We start from the raw sequence: 22,314 nt of genomic DNA on the forward strand, positions 1-22,314 counted from the left end.
CCTCCATTGTGAAAGGTTTTTCTTGCCTTTTTTTAACAGATAATTTGCCCCATTGCACTTCTCTTTCCCTTTCTCTCAGTACATTTCTCTCTCATCCCTTAATTTCATCATTTAAAAAAAAAGATATGTCTTCATATTCAACTCATGCCTGTACTTTCTCTGTGTGTGTGTACGTATATATATATATATATATATATATATATATATATATATATATATATATATATATCGTCCTTCTAACTGCCATAATAATGAAGTTCTACTAAGTTTACAAGTATCATCCTCCTATGTAGGAATGTAGATAGACAAACCTTATTAATCACTTATATCACTTTCCTGAATTTCTCCTTATGCTTCTCCAGAAGCATAACATTTGAAAATCAAATTATCCATTCAACTCTGGTCTTTTCATCACAAATGCTTGAAAATCCTCTATTTCATTGAATGACCACCTTTTCCCTTCAAAGGATTATACTCAATTTTGCTGTGTAGGTGATTAGTAATTGTAATCCTAGTGCCTTTGCTCTCTAAAATGTCTTATTTTGAAGCCCTTTGTTCCTTGTGGAAGAGCTAAATCTTGTGATATTCTAACTATGGCTCCACTATACTTGAATTGTTTCTTTTTTGGATGTTTGCAATATATTCTCCTTGATCTGGGAGTTCTGGAATTTGGCTATAATATTTCTGTGAGTTTTCACCTTGGAATCTTTTTTGGGAATCTTTGTGGATTCTTTCAAATTTTATTTCATTCTCTGGTTCTGTAATAGCAAGACAGTGTTCTTTGATAATTTTTGAAAGTTGATGTCCAGTTTTTTTTTTTTGATCATGACTTTCAGGTAGATCAATTAATTTTAAAATTATCTCTCCCAGATCTATTTTCCATGTCAGTTATTTTTCCAATGAGATATTTCATTTTTTCCCTATTTTTTGGTTTTGCTTTATTTTATCTTGATTTCTCATAAAATCATTAGCTTCGCTCTTTTTGTTGTAGCTAGAAACTGGAAGTTGAATGGATGCCCATCAATTGGAGAATGGTTGGGTAAATTATGATATATGAAGGTTATGGAATATTATTGCTCTGTAAGAAATGACCAGCTGGAGGAATACAGAGAGGCTTGGAGAGACTTACATCAACTGATGCTGAGTGAAATGAGCAGAACCAGAAGATCACTAATACACTTCAACAACAATACTGTATGAGGATGTATTCTGATGGAAGTGGAAATCTTCAACATAAAGAAGAGCCAACTCACTTCCAGTAGATCAATGATGGACAGAAATAACTACACCCAGAGAAGGAACACTGGGAAGTGAATGTAAATTGTTAGCACTACTGTCTATCTTCCCAGGTTACTTATACCTTCGGAATCTAATACTTAATGTGCGACAAGAAAATGGTATTTACACACATATATTGTATCTAGGTTATATTGTAACACATGTAAAATGTATGGGATTACCTGTCATCGGGGGGAGGGAGTAGAGGGAGGGAGGGGATAATTTGGAAAAATGAATACAAGGGATAATATTATAAAAAAATAAATTTAAAAAATAAAAAATAAAAAAAATAAAATTAAATCATTAGCTTCCATTTGCTCAATTCTAATTTTTAAGGAATATTTTCCTCAGTGAGCTTTTGTACTTCCTTTCCCATTTGGCCAATTTTGCTTTTTAAAGCATTCTTCTCATTAGCTCTTTGTATTTCTTTTGCCTCACAATTCTTTTCCTAATTTTTCCTCTATCTTGGTGGATTTTCAAAATACCTTTTTGAGCTCTTTCACAGCCTGGGACCAATTCTTATTTTTCTTAGAAGCTTTGGATGTAGGAGCTTTGATTTTACCTTTTTCTGAATGTGTTTTGATCTTTATCACCATAGTTAACTTGCTATAGTCAGAAACTTTTTCTGTTGTCTGCTCATTTTCCTAGACTAATATTTGACTTTTAATTCTTTATTAGAGTAGGCTCTATTTCCAGGGTGAAGGGTGAACTGTCCCAAATTGTTCTCAGAGCTCCTTCTAGGGACCTGACCACAAATCCTTTTTTTCTGCTCTGTATACTGCCCCACTGTAGCTATATGATTTAGTGTGCTAAAATAACAGAGTCCTGCTTACCTAGGGCTGGGGCTGAAGTGAGGGCTGGAGCTGTGCTGGCCTGGCCTGTGCTGGGATTGTGCCCTGGACTCCCATCCTGAAAACACAGACCTTTTCTGCTGACCTTCCAAGTCTTCTTTGTTGTTTCTGGGCTAAGAGGTCTAGAAACCGCCAATATTGACATTGATTCAGAAGTCCCTAGACTGGAGCCAGGGCTAGGATTGGAACATGGACTGTACTGGTGCTTTCTGTACTGCCCACTGGGCTCCCACCCTGGTTCCATGGACCTTTTTTACTGACCTTCTAAGTTGTTTCTGGCTGGAAAATGTTCTACTCCACTGTTCAGAGTATTCTGATGCTCTAAAATTTGTTTAGAATAATTATTTAAAGGATTTTGGAACAGTTTGGGGTAGTGGTTGGGTGAGTTCCTGCCTTTACTCCATCATCTTGGATCTGCTTCCCTGAAACTCACTATTTTTTTATAGAAGCTTTTTATTTTCAAAACATATGTAAGAATAATTTTTCAATAGTGACCCTTGCAAAACCTTGTGTTCTAATTTTCTCCCTTTCCTCCCACCCTCTCTTCTAGATAGCAAGTAACCTAATATATGTTAAACATGGTAAAAATATATGTAAATTGAAGATAGACATACATATTCATACAATTATCTTGATGCACAAGAAAAATCTGATCAAAAAGGAAAAAAATGAAAAAGAAAATAAAATTCAAGCAAACAACAACAAAAGAAGTAAACTCACTATTTCTTAAAACAAACCATTCCATCTTTGGTTATATATGATTGTGGGGAAGTTTTCATTTTATTCAAAGAATTTCTATTGCCTTTCCTTCTCATCTATGGGTTCACCTGGCTTTATATTCAAGTGAATCTTTCATAATGATGAATCAGATGATTTGAGCTCAAGGCTCAATTCTGATGATTCCTACTACAATGCCAAGCAAATCATTACACTTCTTGGGGCCTCAGTTTGCTCATTTATAAAATGGAGATAATAATTTTTGCATTATTTAACTCACAAGATTGTTGTGAGAAAAGTCATTTGTATGTCTATGTGTCTTTATAAATACCTGGGTCTTGGATTCCAGACTTGTGATTTTGATGAGACTGGCTTTAGACCTTGCTTTGTACCCTGCTCTGTGCAAAACTCATCCAGCAACAATGAAAACTTTGCCCAACATTAAAAGCTGTTTTTTAAGGACATAACTAGTCTTGTTTACAACATGAGATCTTTGAGACATGTAGCATAACCTAAGCCCCCTGCACCTCACTGGGTGGGCAACCATTTCTGTTTTTCTGTTCCTTGTGTCCAATTGCCTACCTATTGACACCTGGCCCAAAAACTAGCATAAAAATGGAACTCTTTGTCTAGTGAGCTGCCAGTCCCTTATAAAGTATGCCTCGATGTTCAAAATAAAATCCGCCTTAACAGAGAACTGACTTGCTCCCTGAAATTCTGAGTGACCCCAAAAGATCCTATCTGATCTGCATCAATCCATCGGTGTAGTGAACCCTCCTTGAGAAAGGCTCATATTTACAAAGCCCATCAGCCACTGCTCTGTAATTTATAGCCTTAGAGAGTTGCCATGGTATTGCAAGACTAAGTCATCTGTAGGCCCACAAGGAATAGAATGAAAGACCAAAAGTGCTAATTAGCTCAGCTCATCATAGGATTTGGAGGTGGGAAGGACCTTAGAAGTCATCTTAATAGCTTCGATAATAACTGAGAAGTGATACAATTAGTAAACAATTATTATATACTTCTTTTGTGACAGCTCAGGTTTTTAGGCATTCACAAAAAAAATGAAACAGATTCTCTTCTAGAGGAGTTTGCATTCTCTTAGGATAGATAGTTTTTACATAGATAATTAGATACAGAAATAGATGTAAAGTATTGGGAATGGAAGGAAAGGCACTAGCAGCTGGAAGAATCAGGAAGGGCTTAACCTCTTTCTCCCTCAATAGAACGTGATGTCAAATTCAAATAGAAGTGGGCTCACTAATCAGTACATGCAATTCCCTGAAGGCCACATAATGACTTAGTTTTAAAATGTTATCTATGTTTCTTTTTTTAAATGTATTTACTTTGTTAAATATTTTCCAATTACATTTTAATCTAAGGTTTGAATGGGGAATGCTGATGTTGCATGGCCCCACATTTGATACCTCCAAAATCAATGTCACTCAAGCTAAGTTTTGTGGGAAATAAAGTATTTTAGAGGAGAGCGTGGGGAGAGAAATCATTATAGGCATGGGAGAGAGCCAGTATAAAAAAGCAGAGGCCGGTGATACTCTAAATTTTTGTTGTTTGCTTTAGACTTTTTTATGACCCCATTTTGGGTTTTCTTGGCAAAGATACTGGAGTGGTTTGCCACTTCCTTCTCCAGCTTATTTTAAAGATGGTTAGGTGTTAGGTGACTTGCTCAGTCATACAGCTAATAAGCATCTGAGACTGGCTTTGAACTAAGGTCTCCCTGATTCTGGACTCTGGCATTCTCTCCACTGTGCTACCTCACTGCAAGGATGCTTCAATACCCCACAAACTCTGTAATTTCTCATTTTCTGTAGGATGTGAATGCAAATGTAGATCATGATCCATCTTTACCTCAATAGACAGGGCTTTTCTGGCTTTAAATGTACAGTTCTCTGCCCTACAAACACACACAAAAAATAACACTTTGACTCAGTGATGTGATGCAATCATTGTCAGGAACGATGGGGCCTCTCCATCCTGTTCTCATTGTCAACTTTATCACACACATAAAGGGAGCCAAATTCCTGGGACCATCTGGTCAGCAAGACGAAGGCATACTCAACTCACCGAACCAGATAAGCGGCTCCTCTTCCTCCAGTAGGAGCCCTAGACATATTCTGACTCTGCAGATAATCTCTAAGCACCCTCGTTAGCCTGTATTACCACACCCTATATCTTCCTATTCCATCCTGCAGTTCTGATGTAAACAGAATGCATGTGAGTGTGTTCTCAGCTAGGTCCTCCTTAACTCCCCCCTAACTTTCTAGACCTTTAAATAGAACTTTTCACTTACAACCTGCTGCTTAATCATTTGATTAGCCCAGGAGCGATTGTGACTACAGTAATGGCTTTATGTGAGTTTTTCACATTCCAACAGAACCTGGTACTTCATGAAGAGGAAAAGCCCAAAGATAAAGAAACAGCTAAATAAATTTGAAACAGGAATGTAATGGAATATTGTTCTTTTAAAAAACAATGAATATTCTCAGAGAAGCATGATAGGATTTTCACGAAATCAATGCAAAGCAGGGTAAGCAGAACCAGGAAAACAATATTCATAGTGATAACTCTGTAAATGGGCAGGAAAAAAATGCAAAACCCAAGACTGTATAATTATAATGGTCAGTTTTACCCCCAAAGGAGAAACGAGAAAACGCACCTCCATCATTTCTTTGGGGGAAAAAATGTGAGGTTATGGCTACAGAACACTTCACATAATGTCAGATTGATGTATTGATTAGTTTTACTGAAGTTTATTTTTTCCTTTTTTTTATTCTTGGTTGCAAGGTTCTGGAAATGGAAAAAATACAAAAGATATCATTAGTATGTTTTTAATAGTAGCGTTCTCTCTCTAATCTAGCCCTGCAATTTAACTTCTCTGAGTCCTAGTTTCCTCATCTGTAAATAAACTTGGATGAGTCAGACAATTTCTGAGTTCGCTTCCAGTCCTGGAGGCCTATGAAGTTCATTGTGAAGATAAATCAGGCAGCACAAAGCTAAACACATCATCCCACTTAGTCCATTGTTAGCAGCGTGGATAGAGTCGCTGTGGAAAAAAAATATTCATTAGCAGTTTTGACATGCAAACTTTCCTCCACCTTGTACACAAGAAAAGGAAGAGGAAATGTATCCATTGTTTTTGCATCTTCTAAAGAAAAGAGTCCCGGTGCCTGCCATCCTTCTTTCACCAGGGAATAGATTAACTGATGCCTTATAATAAGCTCCCACTATCTCGGTTCAAAGGAGTCACGGCTCGAACAGCTCAATCGCCTCCATCTCGCATTGTGCCAGTGGCATCTTTGGAATAACACAGCCCCCACACCTCTGACAGCCCCTGCCAAGTTAAAAAGAAGAGTCAAGATGATTTTTTCCTGGCAAACATTATTTCCAATCCCAGCCTCCTAAGAGAATTGGCTGACTTTTCCACTTCAGATTTAGCTTTTCTTTTGACAAAGCATAATAACTCTAGTGTCAAACAGGAACCTGTTTGAAGAAATAAACACAGTTTCCCTAATAGAAATCCCTGGTAATTGCTGGATATACCAGTCAGTCAGGGCACCAGGTTGGAACACGTATTTGCATAGTCATTAACTGTTGGAGATCAGAAGCCGAGTTTGAGTTCCTTCAACTATTCCTATCCACACCGCCCCCTCCTTCCTAATACTCCTCCTGCACCTTGAACTTAACTTCAAAGAGCTCAGCGTGCAGGCTCAAGTGCAGCTGAACGGGAATCAACCGCAATTAACAGCTTCTTGTCCATTACCCCCACACACACACACGCGAGGGTAGCCGCAGATGGAGTGTCCGGTACAGTCCAACGTGGAACTCGTGTCCCACTGCTCTCCTCTGGCTGGCTCATTCACCCCAGCCTGACCTCACCTCCACGGGTCTGGAGGCTTTCCCAGAGCAACAGCGCCGCAGCAGTGACACCGACTCACTACCCAAGGAGGAGGAAGGGCAGTCCTGATGATAGGAGGGGATGGAGGAGTGAAATAAACTACTAACTCCTGAGGCCCCTTCCCGTGAGATTAACACAAAAGCAATTATAATGATTTATTTAATTGAAACCCTAATTGAAGACCAGAACAATGATCGAGGTAATAATGCCTCAGGACACTGGGTTACACTCACCAGGAAACCGCACTCCCGGAGGAGAATGTGGCCCACTGCAGATGGGGTGGCGGGGCGGGGCAATTATGGGGCCTCTCTGGACCGCTGGCTTTGATGTCCCCGCCCCTTCGGGTACATTGCGCACCGCGTGAAACCCACATTTCTGAGCTCTTCACACGGCCGACGTCAGCCGGACACTGAGAGATAACAGTTGTTGGCAAACTAGGCAAAGCCTTTCCTCCCCGGATGTTTCTCCTTCTCATACAGAAGATGGCGATAGAGAGCAACAGTTTCCCCTTTCTTGGACTGGAGGTGGCCCTAGAGAGCAATCAGCTAGAGAGCTTCCCAAATAAGCAGTAGGATTCAGCTCTTAACCAATGAGCTTTCAGCAGCTGCTCCAGCCAATCAGCAAAGCCAGGCCTCTTCCAATCAGAAAGTTCCCAGCATAGCGGCTAAAACATGGATTTTTTATTATTATTATTATTATTATTATTATTATTATTATTATTATTATTATTATTTGATCGTGTTGGCGAAGATGAATCCCTCAACAGAACATTTTTAAATTCATAAAACAATACACAAAACGTTACAAAGAAAACCAGTTTGGAATAGTTATTAAGATGAAGTTTTAAAAAATTTTTCAGACTCAAGATTAAAAACTTCTAAGCTAAAGGGTCTGCTAGTTGCTAATAGCTGCCTATGAGTCCTCTTATGCACAGCCGAATTCCTTATCGCATCTAATCCTATAATTTTTTCTCAAACTTCTTCTGGCCTTTCAACTACTCCTCCCCTCTTTTTAAAAGGCTCCCTCTCCCGCTCTCTGTTTAACAGTCCGAGTTTGTGAGGTGGGCAGGTGGAGGGGAGAATGTCAGAGACTCATCCTTACCCTATGAGATAAATCAACAAATGCATCTTCCTTTCAGGAATGAATCCCACCGTCCTTATGGAATAATCCTCCCAAGCCTCCAAACAATTACTTGACTGATAATTATGTTATGGACTTGGAAACTTTAAAATTTATTAAATATTTAATAAACTATTATTAGTAAATAAAAGTCATGCATAAATGAGCCCATGGACTGAATGGCCTTGTAACTATCACAACTCAATCACTGTCTCCAAAGAAGTCCTCAATACATCCAACGGAAGTGCCATCCATCCCCAGTGGTTCCGTCTCTCTCTCTCCACATTCTATTTGAGACACTTCCGTCACAAAAGGGTTTTGTCCATTTCTCTTCCACCAGTGTTCTCTTTCTCTTTCAGCAACCAGTCAATGACAAAAGGGGCATTTTTTTTCTCCCTGAGGCTGGGGTTAAGTGACTTGCCCAGGGTCACACAGCTAGGAAGTGTTAAGTGTCTGAGACTAGATTTGAACTCAGGTCCTCCTGACTCCAGGGCTGGTGCTCTATCCACTGCGCCACCTAGCTGCCCCTCCCTTTTTTTTTTTTTTTTTTTTTTAAATATCTAGCATGCTCTCAATGCTGCACTACATGGGAGAATACAAGGATAGCATTAAGATATAAACCCCTGCTTTAGAAAAGCTTACAGTCTAATTGACTTCAATAGTGGGCTTCATAGAGGAAGTGGAATTTGATCTGGGTAAAATACCAGTTAGGGCTGAGTTTCACAAGACACTCCTCAGCTGCCAGGAGGGCTCAGGAGTGAGCTTTGGATGCTATCAGTTTTTGGTGTGGGAAACGTTCAGTGGACTGAAAAGCAGGGAACCTGGGCTTCAAATCACTGCTTTTCTACTCAAAACTATGTCACTTGGGACAAATCACTTCACTTCTCCCAATCCCTGTTTCTTCATATGTAAGGAGAGGATTAGTCCCTAAGGTCCGATAGAGTTCCAAAACTCTTTGGTTCTATGGTAAGAAAAAAGGAAGAGGGGGGAAGGAGAGGGAGGGAGGAAGGAAGGAAGGAAGGAAGGAAGGAAGGAAGGAAGGAAGGAAGGAAGGAAGGAAGGAAGGAAGGAAGGAAGGAAGGAAGGAAGGAAAGAAGGAAGGAAGGAAGGAAGGAAGGAAGGAAGGAAGGGAGGGAGGGAGGGAGGGAGGGAGGGAGGGAGGGAGGGAGGGAGGGAGGGAGGGAGGGAGGGAGGAAGGAAGGAAGGAAGGAAGGAAGGAAGGAAGGAAGAAAGAAAGAAAGAAAGAAAGAAAGAAAGAAAGAAAGAAAGAAAGAAAGAAAGAAAGAAAGAAAGAAAGAAAGAAAGAAAGAAAGAAAGAAAGAAAGAAAGAAAGAAAGAAAGAAAGAGAAAGAAAGAAAAAGAAGGGAAAGGAAGGAAGGAATAAGAAATAGAAAGAGGGAGAAAAGGAAGAAAAGGAGGAAACAAAGAGGGAGGGGGGGAAAGAAGGAAGGAGAAAAGGAAAAAGGAAGGAAAGAAAGACAAAGAAACAGGCATAGATATGTGTTTATACAAATATATACACCCAAGATTTATGTCAATTTCAAGGTAATCTAAAAAGGAAAATGGAGGGTGGAGGTTGTTCCCATCTCTCCTCAAATAATCCCTTTTTACCTGAAGTTGAATCTACATATCTGTAATATTCTTTAAATTGTAGTGTTCTCTGGAAGCAGGTTTCATGGGGGGCTTCTGGAGGCAGCCTTCCTTTCAGTTCAGTGTAATCACCCCAAATGCAGCCAGGAGTTAAAGTCCAGATCCTTTATTTTCTCTTTCCAAGTATTGTCTCCTTCCTTGGGCCCAGTTAGCTTTCTTAGAGGCTATCTCGCTCCTTGGCTCCCAGAGCTCTTGTTGCTAGTCCTTTGCCTCTGCCAGCTTCAGCCTCTCTTCCTCTGAATGTCTCCCATCACCACAAAGGTAGAAGTTGGAATGACTCTGACTCTACCTTGGAGAGTGGGCTTGTGCTTTAGTGGGCTCCTCCTTATATATGCTCTCTTAAAGGTACTAATAAGTACATTAGTGAACTAAAGAACTATTAAGCAGCCTGCTAAACAACCATTGTCTCTATCATTTCCACTATCATTAGCACCTTGTAAGAATTCTAACACATATAGGTCTCTTCAGGATGTATAGTCATAGATATCCTTAACCAGATATCCACTGGCATGAAGGGTCTGCCACAAGGACTGGATCATGCTTCAGACAGATCTGAAATTGAACTTAACTGGTCCAAGACTTACCCTAGAGACTAGGGTATTTCACTGCTTTGTGGTCCAGAGTCTGAAACACGGGATGAGATAATCACTTTGTCTTTTATCCTGGTCACACTACATCTGGGGTGAGTATTCAGTTCTGAGTACCACAATTCAAAATACTTGATTAGTTGGATCATATCCAAATGAGGGAACAGTGAGAGAACAAGGGATCTTCCATTCAAGATCAATTGAATGAATTGAGGACATTCAGTCCCAAGAAAAGACATAAATGAAACATGAAAGTTGTCCAAGCATTTAAAGGGTTATGTTATGGAAGAATATTTAGATATGTTTTGCATGGATCCAGAGGGTAGAAATAAGAGCAAGGAGTTGCAAAGGATTTTTGGCTCCTCTTCCTAAACATCAGTTATTTTAAAAAAGAAAGAAATGGGTTGACTTGGGCATTAATTCATTTATTCTCCCTCATTAGAGATTTTTAAGCAAAATTAGATGATCTCTTCCTGGGAATGTTCTAAAGAAATTTTACCATCCAAACATGGGTTGGACTAGGTGATCTCTGGAGGGATTTCCACCTCTCATATACAAACATTACTTTGATTTATTGTTCTTAAACTTCAACGATAATCACTTTCACCATGATCCAAGGGGGATGCAACTAAATCCATGGCTTCCACCCGCCTCTGCTATGACTGCCGTAACATCCTTTGGGACAGACAGCAAATGCCACAAGTGTTTACTATTTGGACACACACAGCATGTCAAGAACCATAACAGTGTTGATATTAGGAATCGGTTCACTAGAGCAAAAGAAATTTCCCGTTAACCTAAGTTGACTTGTATGAGAGTTTTCTCAGAGCGGGCCAGGCCTAGTTAACCTCTCCATTTCGCTGGAAAGGTTTTGAGGGTTGGGCATTGAATTCAAACCATGTACTCAAAGGCTAATGTAATCCTTGTGGGATATTAGAGGGTATCTGGTTTTTTCAGCTTAACATTTTGCACAGTTCTTTGGTTTCATTTTCAAGAGAGAGAAAAAAAACCAAACAATTGTTTTTCTAGCTTTCTAGAATTTCAGATGAACTTTCTCTGTTTTGTGAATATCATCACCTAATACTTATTTAGTGTTGTATACATCTCATGAACCCAATGAGAGTCTACTCTGGCAACCCATTGGGGAACTTCCAGTTATCCCAAGTCAGCAGTTAGGAGGGTTGAACTTATTAATGAATTTATTAAATGATTGATTTTTAATTCATTCTAAAAATAATCACACAGAAATTTTGGCTTGAGGAAAAGTTATTGAAATTTTAAAATGGTGGAGGGAATACTTGAAAAAGTGGAATTTGCCAGGGGTCTGTTCTTGTCCTGTATCATTCAACCATTTCATTAATGGCTTTGTATAAAGTCATAGCATGCTTGTCAAGTTTGACACGAAGCTGGGAAAGACAGCTAACACATCAGATGACAGAGAATCCCAAGAGATCTGTACAGGCTTGAATAATGTGCCAAATTGAATAAAATGAAATTTAATAGGGATAAATGTGAAGTGTTACACTTGAGTGCAAAAAATCAACTTCACTGTGGGAGGTATGGTTAGCAAGCAAATCCTGTGAAACCTGGAGATTTTTGTAGACAGACGGCTCAGTATGAATCATCTGTTACATGGCAGTCGGAAAAATTAATGTGGCCCGAGGCTAAACAAAGTGTCCATAGCAGAGAAGGCAGGAGTCCTGCAAGAGAGGCAGTCTGGTGTAGTAGAAAGAGCACTGGGCTTGGTTCAAATTCTCCTTCTGACATCCAGGTGCTGTATGACTCTGGACAAGTCCCCTAACCTGTCTAAAGACTGTCCTTGGGAACCTGGGCTCTGAGAGATGAACTTTTCACTTTTATTGCCCAGAATTAGGCCTCCATACCAGTTGTTAGCCATGTCAAAACCATATTTCCAAGTGTTCAATCTTGTGTGTTGGCTTTTTCTATTAGAAGGTAAACTCCTTCATGTCTCTTTTCAACCAGATAATTTAGGCCAGTTCCAATGGTCTTGTGATGGAGACAGCCAAATGCACCCAGAGAGAGGAGGGTGGGAATTGAGTGTGGATCATAATATAGTATTTTCACTCTTTCTGTTGTTTGCTTGCATTTTTTGTTTCTCATTTTTTCTATTTTTGATCTGATTTTTCATGTGCACCATAGTTGTGGAAATATGTACAGAAAAATTGCATGTTTAACATATATTGCATTATTTGCCATCTAGGGGAGAGGATGGTGGGAAAAGAGGAAAAAAATTTGGAACACAAGGCTTTACAAGGGTGAATGTTGAAAATTATCTATGCATATGTTTTAAAAATAAAAAGCTTTATTAAAAAAAAAAAGGAAGGTAAGCTCCCTGAAGGCAGGAACTATTTGCTTATATTTGTATCCTCAATGCTTAGCATAACGCTAGCACATACTAAACATTTAGTAACTATTTTGTCATTGATTAATTTCTTCATCTGTAAAATAGGGATAATAATATTTAAAAGGTCCTTGTGATGATCAAATTATACAATATAACTAAGGTACTTTGCAAACTTTAAAGTAATAGCTAAATGTGAGCTATTATTATCATCATCATTACTTTAATTAGATAATATATAGAGAGTCAATTCCAGGAGCAATATTTTAGGAAAGACATTGATCATCAGGAGAACAGCTAAGAGAGGGGAACAGGATCTCTCCATATAAGCATTGCTTGAAGCACTTAGGAGTATTTATCTGGGGAAAAAAGACAATTTATGGAGATCATTAGAATTGATGAATATTCTCAATTCACTTCATTTCAACTCCATTCTACATTTATGGAGCATCTACAATGTGCCAGACAGTCACTAGACCCTAAAGATACAAAGACAAAAATGAATGATCATCCTCTGCCCTCAAGGAGCTTACATTCTTATGGGAGTGGGAAGGTAGGACATGAATACATATGTGTAAATAGAAGATAATTTGAGGAATTGGGAAAGTCTTCCCATAAAAGGCATCACTTGAGGAAAACCTTGAAGGCAATTAGGAGTTCTCAGAGGCAGAGATAATGGGCAATTTAAAAGATGAGAAATAAGGACATGGAAAGAGATAGAATATGGAGTTTAGGAAATAGTATTTCAATTTGAACAAAATGTAGAGTGTGTTAAAAGGAGTAATATGAAATGAATCTGGCAAGGTAGGGAAAGCATGTTTTCAGACTGCTGTGAGTTGTATTTTATTCCATAGGTAACAGAGAGCCATTGAAGATCTTTAAACAGCTGACCTGTGTTTTAGGGATATTCATTTGGCAGCTGTGTGGATTAAAGAGAAGAAAGAGGGAAATTAATTCAGAAACTCTTCCAATAGTAGATAGAGGGAAATTAATTCAGAGGTTCTTTCAATAGTCCAGGTGAAAAATGATGAGGACTTGGGGAAAGATAGAAGGCTCTAGGAGTGAAGAAAAATGAAAAAAAAATTTTTAAATGTTATGGAGGTAGATTGACAAGTCTTTAGCACTGTTCAGAGAGTCACTTGTGTTTTGTGACCTGAGTGACTCTAAGAATGGTAGTTGTCTCAATATAAATAGCAAAATTTGAAGGAAGGTCACTTGAGGAGCAAAGCTAACATCTTCCACTTTGGACATGTTCAGATTTAAGATGATGCTGAGACTTCCAGTGGTAGATAACCAAAGCAACATGGTGATTCAGGACTGGAGTTTAAGAGAAATGCTGAGGGTGATGGCACAGAGATGATCACTGAGAGCTAATGAGATTGTCAGGATTTAGTGTAAAAAGAGAAAAGAAATGAGAATCCAAAGACAGAAACTTGTGTGACATCTATGCATGACAGAATATAGATATCAAAATAGCAAAGGAAACTGAGGAAGAGTGGTCAGGGAGGTGAGAGAAATCTAACAGAAAATACTGTCACAAAATCAGGGGAGTATAGAATATAAAGAGAAGGAGATGGTCAACAGTACAGAGAGATGAGATAGAATATAGAGGTCACAGAATTTGTTACTGACTCTTGGTATAGAGTAAAACTTTCTCAGTCCCAAGTAACCATTGGCTTTGAATAAACCTTTCTGTACCCTTTATTCAATATAAAAAGAAATAAACTAGGGCAGAGAGGTCGAACTCACGGTCTGCTACTGTAAGCAGCCCAAAAAATTCCCTAGTATAGCTGGAAATAGATTAAATTCTATTGGGAAATGTTTAACAAAGTAAATAAAAATACAATATAGATTATCTTAATTTGAGGTTTTTAAGTTAATATGCTGGCTCACAGGAACTGTTTCTGTTTGAGTTTGACACCACTGAATTTGTATCCTGTGTGTGCTCATAATTTATTGAATATTTTAATAAGATAATATTAAGAGTATTGGATTGGAGTTAGGAAAACCCGAGTTCAAATCTTGATTCAGTTACTCACTGGCTGTGTGACCTTAGGTAAGTAACTAAACCTCTCAAATGCAGTTTTGTCCTGTGTAAAATGGGGATAATAATGGCACCTACCAGACAGAGTCAAAATGGCAGAGAAAAGGCAGGGACTCATCTGAGCTCTCCCCCAAACCCCTCCACATACGTTTAAATAATGACTCTAAACTAATTCTAGAGCAGCAGAATCCACAAAAAGATGGAGGGAAACAATTTTTCCAGCCCAACACAATTTAGAAGATCAGCAGGAAAGGTTTGTTGCACCTGGCTAAGAGTGGAGCTCAGTCCAGTGAAGCCTGAGCTAGACCGGCCCAGCCATAGCAGACTAGGAGCAGCAGGCTTTGGGAGCCATTAAATCAGCAGCAGGTGCTGCTTCCAGACCTCTTAGCTCAGATGTAAGGGGGCTGAAGAACTGGTCCAGAGGAGATCACAAGGGTCTCTTTGATAGTGGGACTGAACAACTGGTCCAGGGGAGATCACAAGGGTCTCTTTGCTAGCACTTAAGCAGCACTCTATTGCTCTGCCCCTCCCAGATCCAGGGAGCAGTCATGGTTTGAAGTCCAAGAGTGAGGAGGAACATTAGCACATCAGAGCTTGTGCTCACAGTAGAATAGGGACCCTCCTCACAGTTCCAAGGTGGAAAAGAATGCTTGTGGTCACTCACAGGCAGAGCCCAAGCCAGGAGAGGAGTAAACATAACTCTCTTTAGATCATACCATCTTGGAGAAACTGAAAACTTGCAGTTCCCTGGAAGTATCTCTGAAAACAGTAACACAGAATTTCTGAACCTTGGGACAATGCACACTTCAGCCTGGAATTAAGAGCCCTACTTTAACAAAAGTAAAAAAAAAAAAAAAAAAGCTGAAAAATAAGCAAACAGGGGGAAAAATTCTAATCATAGAAAATTACTACAGTAACAAGAAAATCAAAACACTTTCAGAGGAAGATGATAAAGTCAAAGCTCCTATATCCAAAGCCTCCAAAAAAATAATAGCAACTTTCTCACCAGACTAGGGTGAAGACCAAATGAAATAACATATGTAATGTGCTTTGTAAAACTTAAAGTGTCATATAAATATTATATTTTTTCTTTAATAATAATGATCATTTATGTATTATACTAAATATTTTTATGTTAAATAATTATTGTAATTATTGTTATCAATCCTACCAAAGTAAGTTTGTCCTATCTCTTATGCGTATGTGTACCCCAGATTGGGAACCAGTGCTGTAAAGAGCTGATCAGGGAATCCTGCTCTGTATGGTGAGGTTAAAGGTTTATTTGGAAGGACTATTACTTCCTTGAGGGGGTTAAGGACATCTCTGTTCAAGTATCATCTTCCACATAAAGCTTTTCCTGATTTTCCCTAGTAATTTGGGTCATATCTCATAAATATTTTGTGTACATTTATTTATGTGTATACTGTTTCTCCTGACAAAATGTAAGCTCCTTGAGGGCAGGGTCTGTTTGATCTTTGTCTTTGTATCTAGCACAATGCTTTTTATACTGAGTGATTTTTTTTATATTGGGCCTAGGTACTTGTTGACCCATCTACATTTCATTAAGAATAAGTTACCAAGTTTGGAGGGAGGGCTGCACAGTGATTTGATATGCCAGTCTTTTGTTCTAGGTCTAAGAGAATAGTCTAAGGGATAGTTGGAGAGAGAACCATTTGGAGAGCCAAACCTGGATCTTGAAGAGTTAAAAGTAAACTTGTGTATCCTCACAATCTCCCGTCAACCCTAATGACAGCCTTGAAGAGCTAGGGACAGAAGAGCATCATAGCTGCAAAAGTTCAAAACAATGTGTCCAGAAAGAGGTCAGCTTCTCAGCAGTGAATGGGCTTCTCAACCATGTGGTCCAGGGAAAAGATAGAGTAGACCATAAAGCATGATGAAGTTTTCTAAGTATATATATATATATATATATATACATATATATGTATATATATATATATATATATATACACTGTATATATGAAGTGATCAGTCTCAGATTAATCAAGATTAAAGTGAGAATAGAGTAGGGAGTAGGGGATTAAAAGCAGAAAAGTAGGGAAGAACTGGCTATGTTACAGGTGCTAAAAATTAAGGATACAAATAAAGGGAATTTCAATGAATTCACAATCTAATTGGGAAGATAACATGCAAACAATGATGTAAAAGACATGTACAGCATAAAATAGAGTAGTAAATGTTTTACAAGATTACACATATCTAATTTATATCAGATTGTTTACCATCTCAGGAGAGAAGAGAAGGAAGCAAGGAATAATAGAATAATAGAACTCAAAAAAGAAGAATGTTTTTACATATAATTGGGAAAAGTATAAAATATTAAATATGAAAGAAGATAAAATATTTAAAATGAAATAAAATGGTGGTAGAGAGAAAGCCTTAAAATTAAGGACTGGGAAAGAACTTTTTTTTAATGTCCATTGGCTGTACAGAAATGGTTTTTTTTGTTTTTTTTTTATAATTTTTTTCACAGTATATATGCATGAGTAATTTTTTTATATAATATTATCCCTTGTATTCATTTTTCCAAATTTTCCCCTCCTTCCCTCTACTCCCTCCCCTTGATGACAGGCAATCCCATACATTTTACATGTGTTACAATATAACCTAGATACAATATATGTGTGTAAATACCATTTTCTTGTTGCACATTAAATATTAGATTCCGAAGGTATAAGTAGCCTGGGTAAATAGACAGTAGTGCTAACAATTTACATTCACTTCCCAGTGTTCCTTCTCTGGGTGTAGTTGTTTCTGTCCATCATCGATCAACTGGAAGTGAGTTGGATCTTGGGAAAGAACTTTTGTAGGGACTTCAGCAAAGACTTGAAGGAAACCAGAAAGCAAACATGAGGGAGAGAATTCCAAGCATAAAGGACAGTCAAATATTAGAAGTCAGAAGATGAAGCATCTTGTGTGAGGAACAGAATACACATGATGGGGAGAACAATATAAGGAGAATGAAAAGAGAGGAAAGAGTCATGGAAAGGTTTAAGAGCCAAACACAGGATTTTAGTTTTGATCCTGGAAGTAACAGGGAGCCACTGGAGTTTGTTGATTAAATGAGGTGATGTGATCACACTTGGATTTTTAGGACATCAATTTGAGAGACTTGAGTCAGAGAGACCAACTAGGAGGCTATTGCAGCAGGTTGGAGCACAACAATTGCACTATTAAGATAAGGGGAGCATTTAGAAGCGGTATTAGGAAAGTAAAGACCATAGGACTTGAGAAGTGATTGATATGACGACGGAGGGAGAAAGCCAGAGAGAATGAGGAGTTGAAGATGGCATTAAGTTTTAAGACTGGGTGACTGGGAGAATGGAGGTACCCTCAGCAGTACTAGGAAAACTGGGAAGAGGGGATGGTGTAAGGGGTAAATAATGAATTCTGTTTAAGATATGTTCAATATAAAATGTCTACCAGACCTCCAATACTCCTAGGAGCCATATGAGAAAGGCCTCAGATATCAGGACCAGGTCCCCATGGGGTATTACTGGGGTTGATGAGGATGTTGTTGTTTGTTGTTGAATTGTTTCAGTCATGTCCAACTCTTCATAACCCCATTTGGGGTTTTCTTGGCAATGCTACTGCAGTGGTTTGCCATTTTCTTCTCTAGCTCATTTTACAGATGAGGAAACTGAGAAAGCCCCACAGAACAATCCAGGATATGGGAGACAGAAACCTTGGGCTACTTCTGTGAGGTTGCCCCTAGGGGAAGGCATAGAGCTAGCAGAAGACTTTAAGGAGATAAAGCTGCTCCCTTAGCCTGCTGGTTGTTTCTACCTCCTGAAGCAGCATAAATGCTATTAGTACCGTGGGAGAAAGACCCCATAAATCAACTCTGGATATGGCACTCAGGCCAGGTGGTAGCAGATGATGAATGGGACAATTGGGTCCTCAAAGTTGGCTGAGCTCATGAGCAAAGACCGTTCTGCAGCCATATCCCAAAATAGCAAGGGATGAAACGCTGGGAATGCTAGGCTCCCGATTTCATAATCCCAGGAATTGAGATCCTTCTAATCCCTTTGTGTCCTGAAGCTGGGAATACCTGACGGATGGGATTCCCCTTCTGTTCCACCCACCCCAGATCCTCTGCCTCCCGGATTTCAGGAAAAAACAGACCAGCATTAGGTGGTATGGAGACTGCTCCCAATTATAAATCTTTCAGTTGTAGAGCAGAACTAACCCATGTAAATGTAGTTCTTTTGAAAATGGTTAGATGTCTGAGCCTGGTGAGATAGAAGGGGTTAGGTGATTTTGTTCTCATTCTCCAGTCAAGGCAGTTCAGACCTGGGGCAGAGCTCCAAAGCTGAGCAGATGAACTCCCTTCAGGAGGGGAATATGGTCTCTGGAGGTCTGATCTGAAAGCACTGCTCCATTTTTTAAAATTTTTAAAAGAATGAAAAAGGATGGAGCTTGCTAAGCAAACACCTTTCTCAAAGGTCTTGCTACACTGAGTAATTCACTGATGCTGGTGCTTTACATTCAGGAACCATGGCAATTGGCTCAGACTCTGTCTATGTGTGTTTATCTCCCCCCTTTCTGCCTTTCTGTCTCTCTGTCTGTCTGTCTCTGTTTCTCTCTCCCTCCCTTTCTCTCTTTGTCTTTGTCTCTTTTGTCTCTGTCTCTCTGTATCTCTCTCTCTCTCTCTGACTGTCTGTCTCTCTCTGTCTCACTACCTACACTGCCCAAACTCGAGGACATTAGAACTCTTGTCCTTGAAGCTACCCAAGAGGAACCTCTTAAACTAATGTTGCTCAGGAAATGTCCTATTCTTTCTAGATTTCATGATTATTCCAACTAGAAAATTCATAACTCTCTTTCTCCCCCAACTCCAATACACAGGAAATTAGGGCTATATTCTTTTTATTTTTTAATGTGTAATTTTTTTTATTTTTATTTCATCAATTTTTATTAAAGCTTTCTATTTACAAAACATATGCATGGGTAATTTTTCCAACATTGACCCTTGAAAAATCTTTTATTCGGGGGCAGCTAGGTGGCGCAGTGGATAGAGCACCAGCCTTGAATTCAGGAGGACCAGAGTTCAAATCCAGCCTCAGACACTTAACACTTCCCAGCTGTGTGACCCTGGGCAAGTCACTTAACCCCAGCCTCAGAAAAACAATAAAAGAAAAAAAGAAAAACCTTTTGTTCCAAATTTTCCCCTCCTTCCCCCCACCCCTTCCCCTAGCTGGCAGGTACATTAATACATGTTAACTATGTTGAAATACATGTTAGATCCAATATATGCATACATATTTATACAGTTATCTTGTTTCACAAGAAAAATCAGATCAAGGAAGTAATGAAAAAAAATTAAGTGAAGGTGGTCTAAAGTTGTACCTGATCTAGAACTGTATTATAAAGCAATAGTCACCAAAACCATTTGGTATTGGCTAAGAAATAGACTAGTTGATCAGGGGCATAGGTTAGGTTCACAGGGCAAGATAGTGAATAAAAATAGCAATCTAGTGTTTGACAAACCCAAACATCCCAACTTTTGGGATAAGAATTCATTATTTGCCAAAAACTGCTGGGAAAACTGGAAATTAGTATGGCAGAAACTAGAATCTAGAATATATTATAATATATTTAACATGTATAAGACTGCCTGCCATCTAGGGGAGGGGGTTGGGGGAGGAAGGGAAAAAATCTGAATAGAAGTAAGTGCAAGGGATAATGTTGTAAAAAATTACCCATGCATATGTACTGTCAAAAAAAGTTATAATTATAAAATAAAATAATAAAAAACAAACAAAAAAAAAGAAAAATCAGATCAAGAAAGAAGAAACTGAGAAAGAAAACAAAATGCAAGTAAATAACAACAGAGAGTGAGAATGCTATGTTGTGGTCCACACTCATTTTCCATAGTTCTCTCTCTGGGTGTATGTAGCTTTCTTCATCACTGAACAAGTGGAACTAGTTTGAATCATCTCATTGTTGAAGAGAACCATGTAGGACTATATTCTTAGCATCCTTCTTTCCCATATGTGAGCATGTCTCTCACTGCCATGTGCTTCTGCTATGTCATCATTGCTGCTCTTGATGGGGGCAGAGGGAGAAAAGAGAGAAATCCCCTCCCCACCCACACAGTTTTGAAAAAAAGATGAAAGGGTGAAAAAGAGCTAGTCTTCAAGAGCTTAGGATTGTGCCTGGTACCCACCAGAAATAACCCATGATTATGTATCTATTTACATCTGCATTTACACTTATTATCTCATTTGATGCTCCCAACACCATGAAGTAGTAATCTTCCCACTTGATGAATAAGTCTCAGAGATGCTAAATGCCTAGTGAGTGACCAATCTGGCATTTTAATTAGTATCTTTTTATTCCAGTCTGGTGCTGCTTCCACTGCCCGGCACTGCTTCTCGGACAAGGGACTAATGTGGAGTGGCGGCAGCATAAATGGAAACCAATCCCACTTCATCCTTACCAGACTTGGAGACACTGAATAACAAAGGTGGTGCAGAGATTAGTGACAACACCCACACATATTCATATGGCCCTGAAGTGCCTTACTTTTGTTTCATTTGATATCGGAGAAGTACTACTACCTCTACTACTACCACTACTACTACTATTACTGCTACTGATGCTGTTGCTACCATTATCCCCTTATAGATGAGCAAACTGGGATTTCTCTTTCTTTTTTTCCCTCTCCCTCCCTCTTTCTCTCTCCACCTCTGTCTCTCTCTCTCTCTCTACCTCTCTCTCTGTGTCTCTGTCTTTCTCTGCCTCTGTCTGTCTCTCTCTTTGTCTCTGGCTCTCTGTCTCTCTCTACCTCTCTCTGTGTCTCTCTCTGTCTTTCTCTGCCTCTGTCTGTCTGTCTCTGTCTGTCTCTGTCTCTCTCTCCACCTCTCTCTCTGCCTCTCTGTCTCTGTCTCTCTGACTGTCTCTCTCTCTTTCTCTCTGCCTCTGTCTGTCTCTTCTCACTCTGTCTCTCTCTGTCTCTCTCTCTCACACATACACACAGAGACAGAGACAGACAGACAGACAGACAGAGACAGAGACACACACAGAGAGAGACTATCCAAATTCTAAGACATTAGAAATCTTGACTTGACTTCTACTGAGAGGTTAAGAGATTAACCCTGAATCACAAAGCTTGTGAGTATTAAAGGCATAACTGAAATCCAGACCTCCCTGACTCTCAGTCCAAGATCATATGTACTGGATGCTCCCTCTGCCTCCCGTAGGTCCGGCAGAGTGTGGTGATCTGAATGGCTTACTGTGAAGAACAGCTATGGGAGGTTCGTGGTTCCCCTTTGCGTGATGATGAGTGACAAAAGATAAAACTAGTAATGAATGGCAGTTGAGGAGGGGAGCAGAGGGAGAGAACTCTTGGAGTGATCTTTTCTTCCCAGACCCCGGGAGCCAGCAAAGGGCTCATTTAAGGGAATGACTGCGTTCCTTGAAAGCAGGCTTTTATAACTGAGTGATAAAGGACTCCAAGGTAGTGGACTGGAGTGGCAGATGATTCTCAGAGTCAGGACTCTGGAGAACTAAGAAAAGCATGACAATCTAAAGGCAAAACCGTCCTAAAAGAGGATGAAAAGCAGGTATCTTAGCAGGTAAAATGTACAGCCTCCGAGATGTCAATGAAAAGTATTCCTCCAGCCCAACTTGTGTAGTTTAGTTCAATAAAAGAGACAATTAAAGAGACAGAGACATTCCTGACTTCCATTAAAACTTTGCTGAGGATACCAGCTGCATTTAACGTGCCTGATGCACACACATGAAGAGAGATAATTGCCGGGTTGGGCATT

At 39.2% G+C, this 22,314-nt stretch overlaps 1 long non-coding RNA gene across 1 annotated transcript in view; it reads right to left on the reverse strand.

The window, feature by feature from the left end:
• Positions 1 to 5,676: 5,676 nt before the first annotated feature.
• Positions 5,677 to 22,314, reverse strand: part of LOC141554265 (uncharacterized) — a 28,148-nt gene continuing 11,510 nt past the window's right edge. Inside the window, exon 2 of the long non-coding RNA XR_012485811.1 lies at positions 5,677 to 5,907. This is a non-coding gene — a long non-coding RNA (uncharacterized LOC141554265). The remainder of the gene's footprint in view (positions 5,908 to 22,314) is intronic.

This window comes from Sminthopsis crassicaudata, chromosome 1, assembly GCF_048593235.1.
Source record: "Sminthopsis crassicaudata isolate SCR6 chromosome 1, ASM4859323v1, whole genome shotgun sequence".
Lineage (NCBI taxonomy): Eukaryota > Metazoa > Chordata > Mammalia > Dasyuromorphia > Dasyuridae > Sminthopsis > Sminthopsis crassicaudata.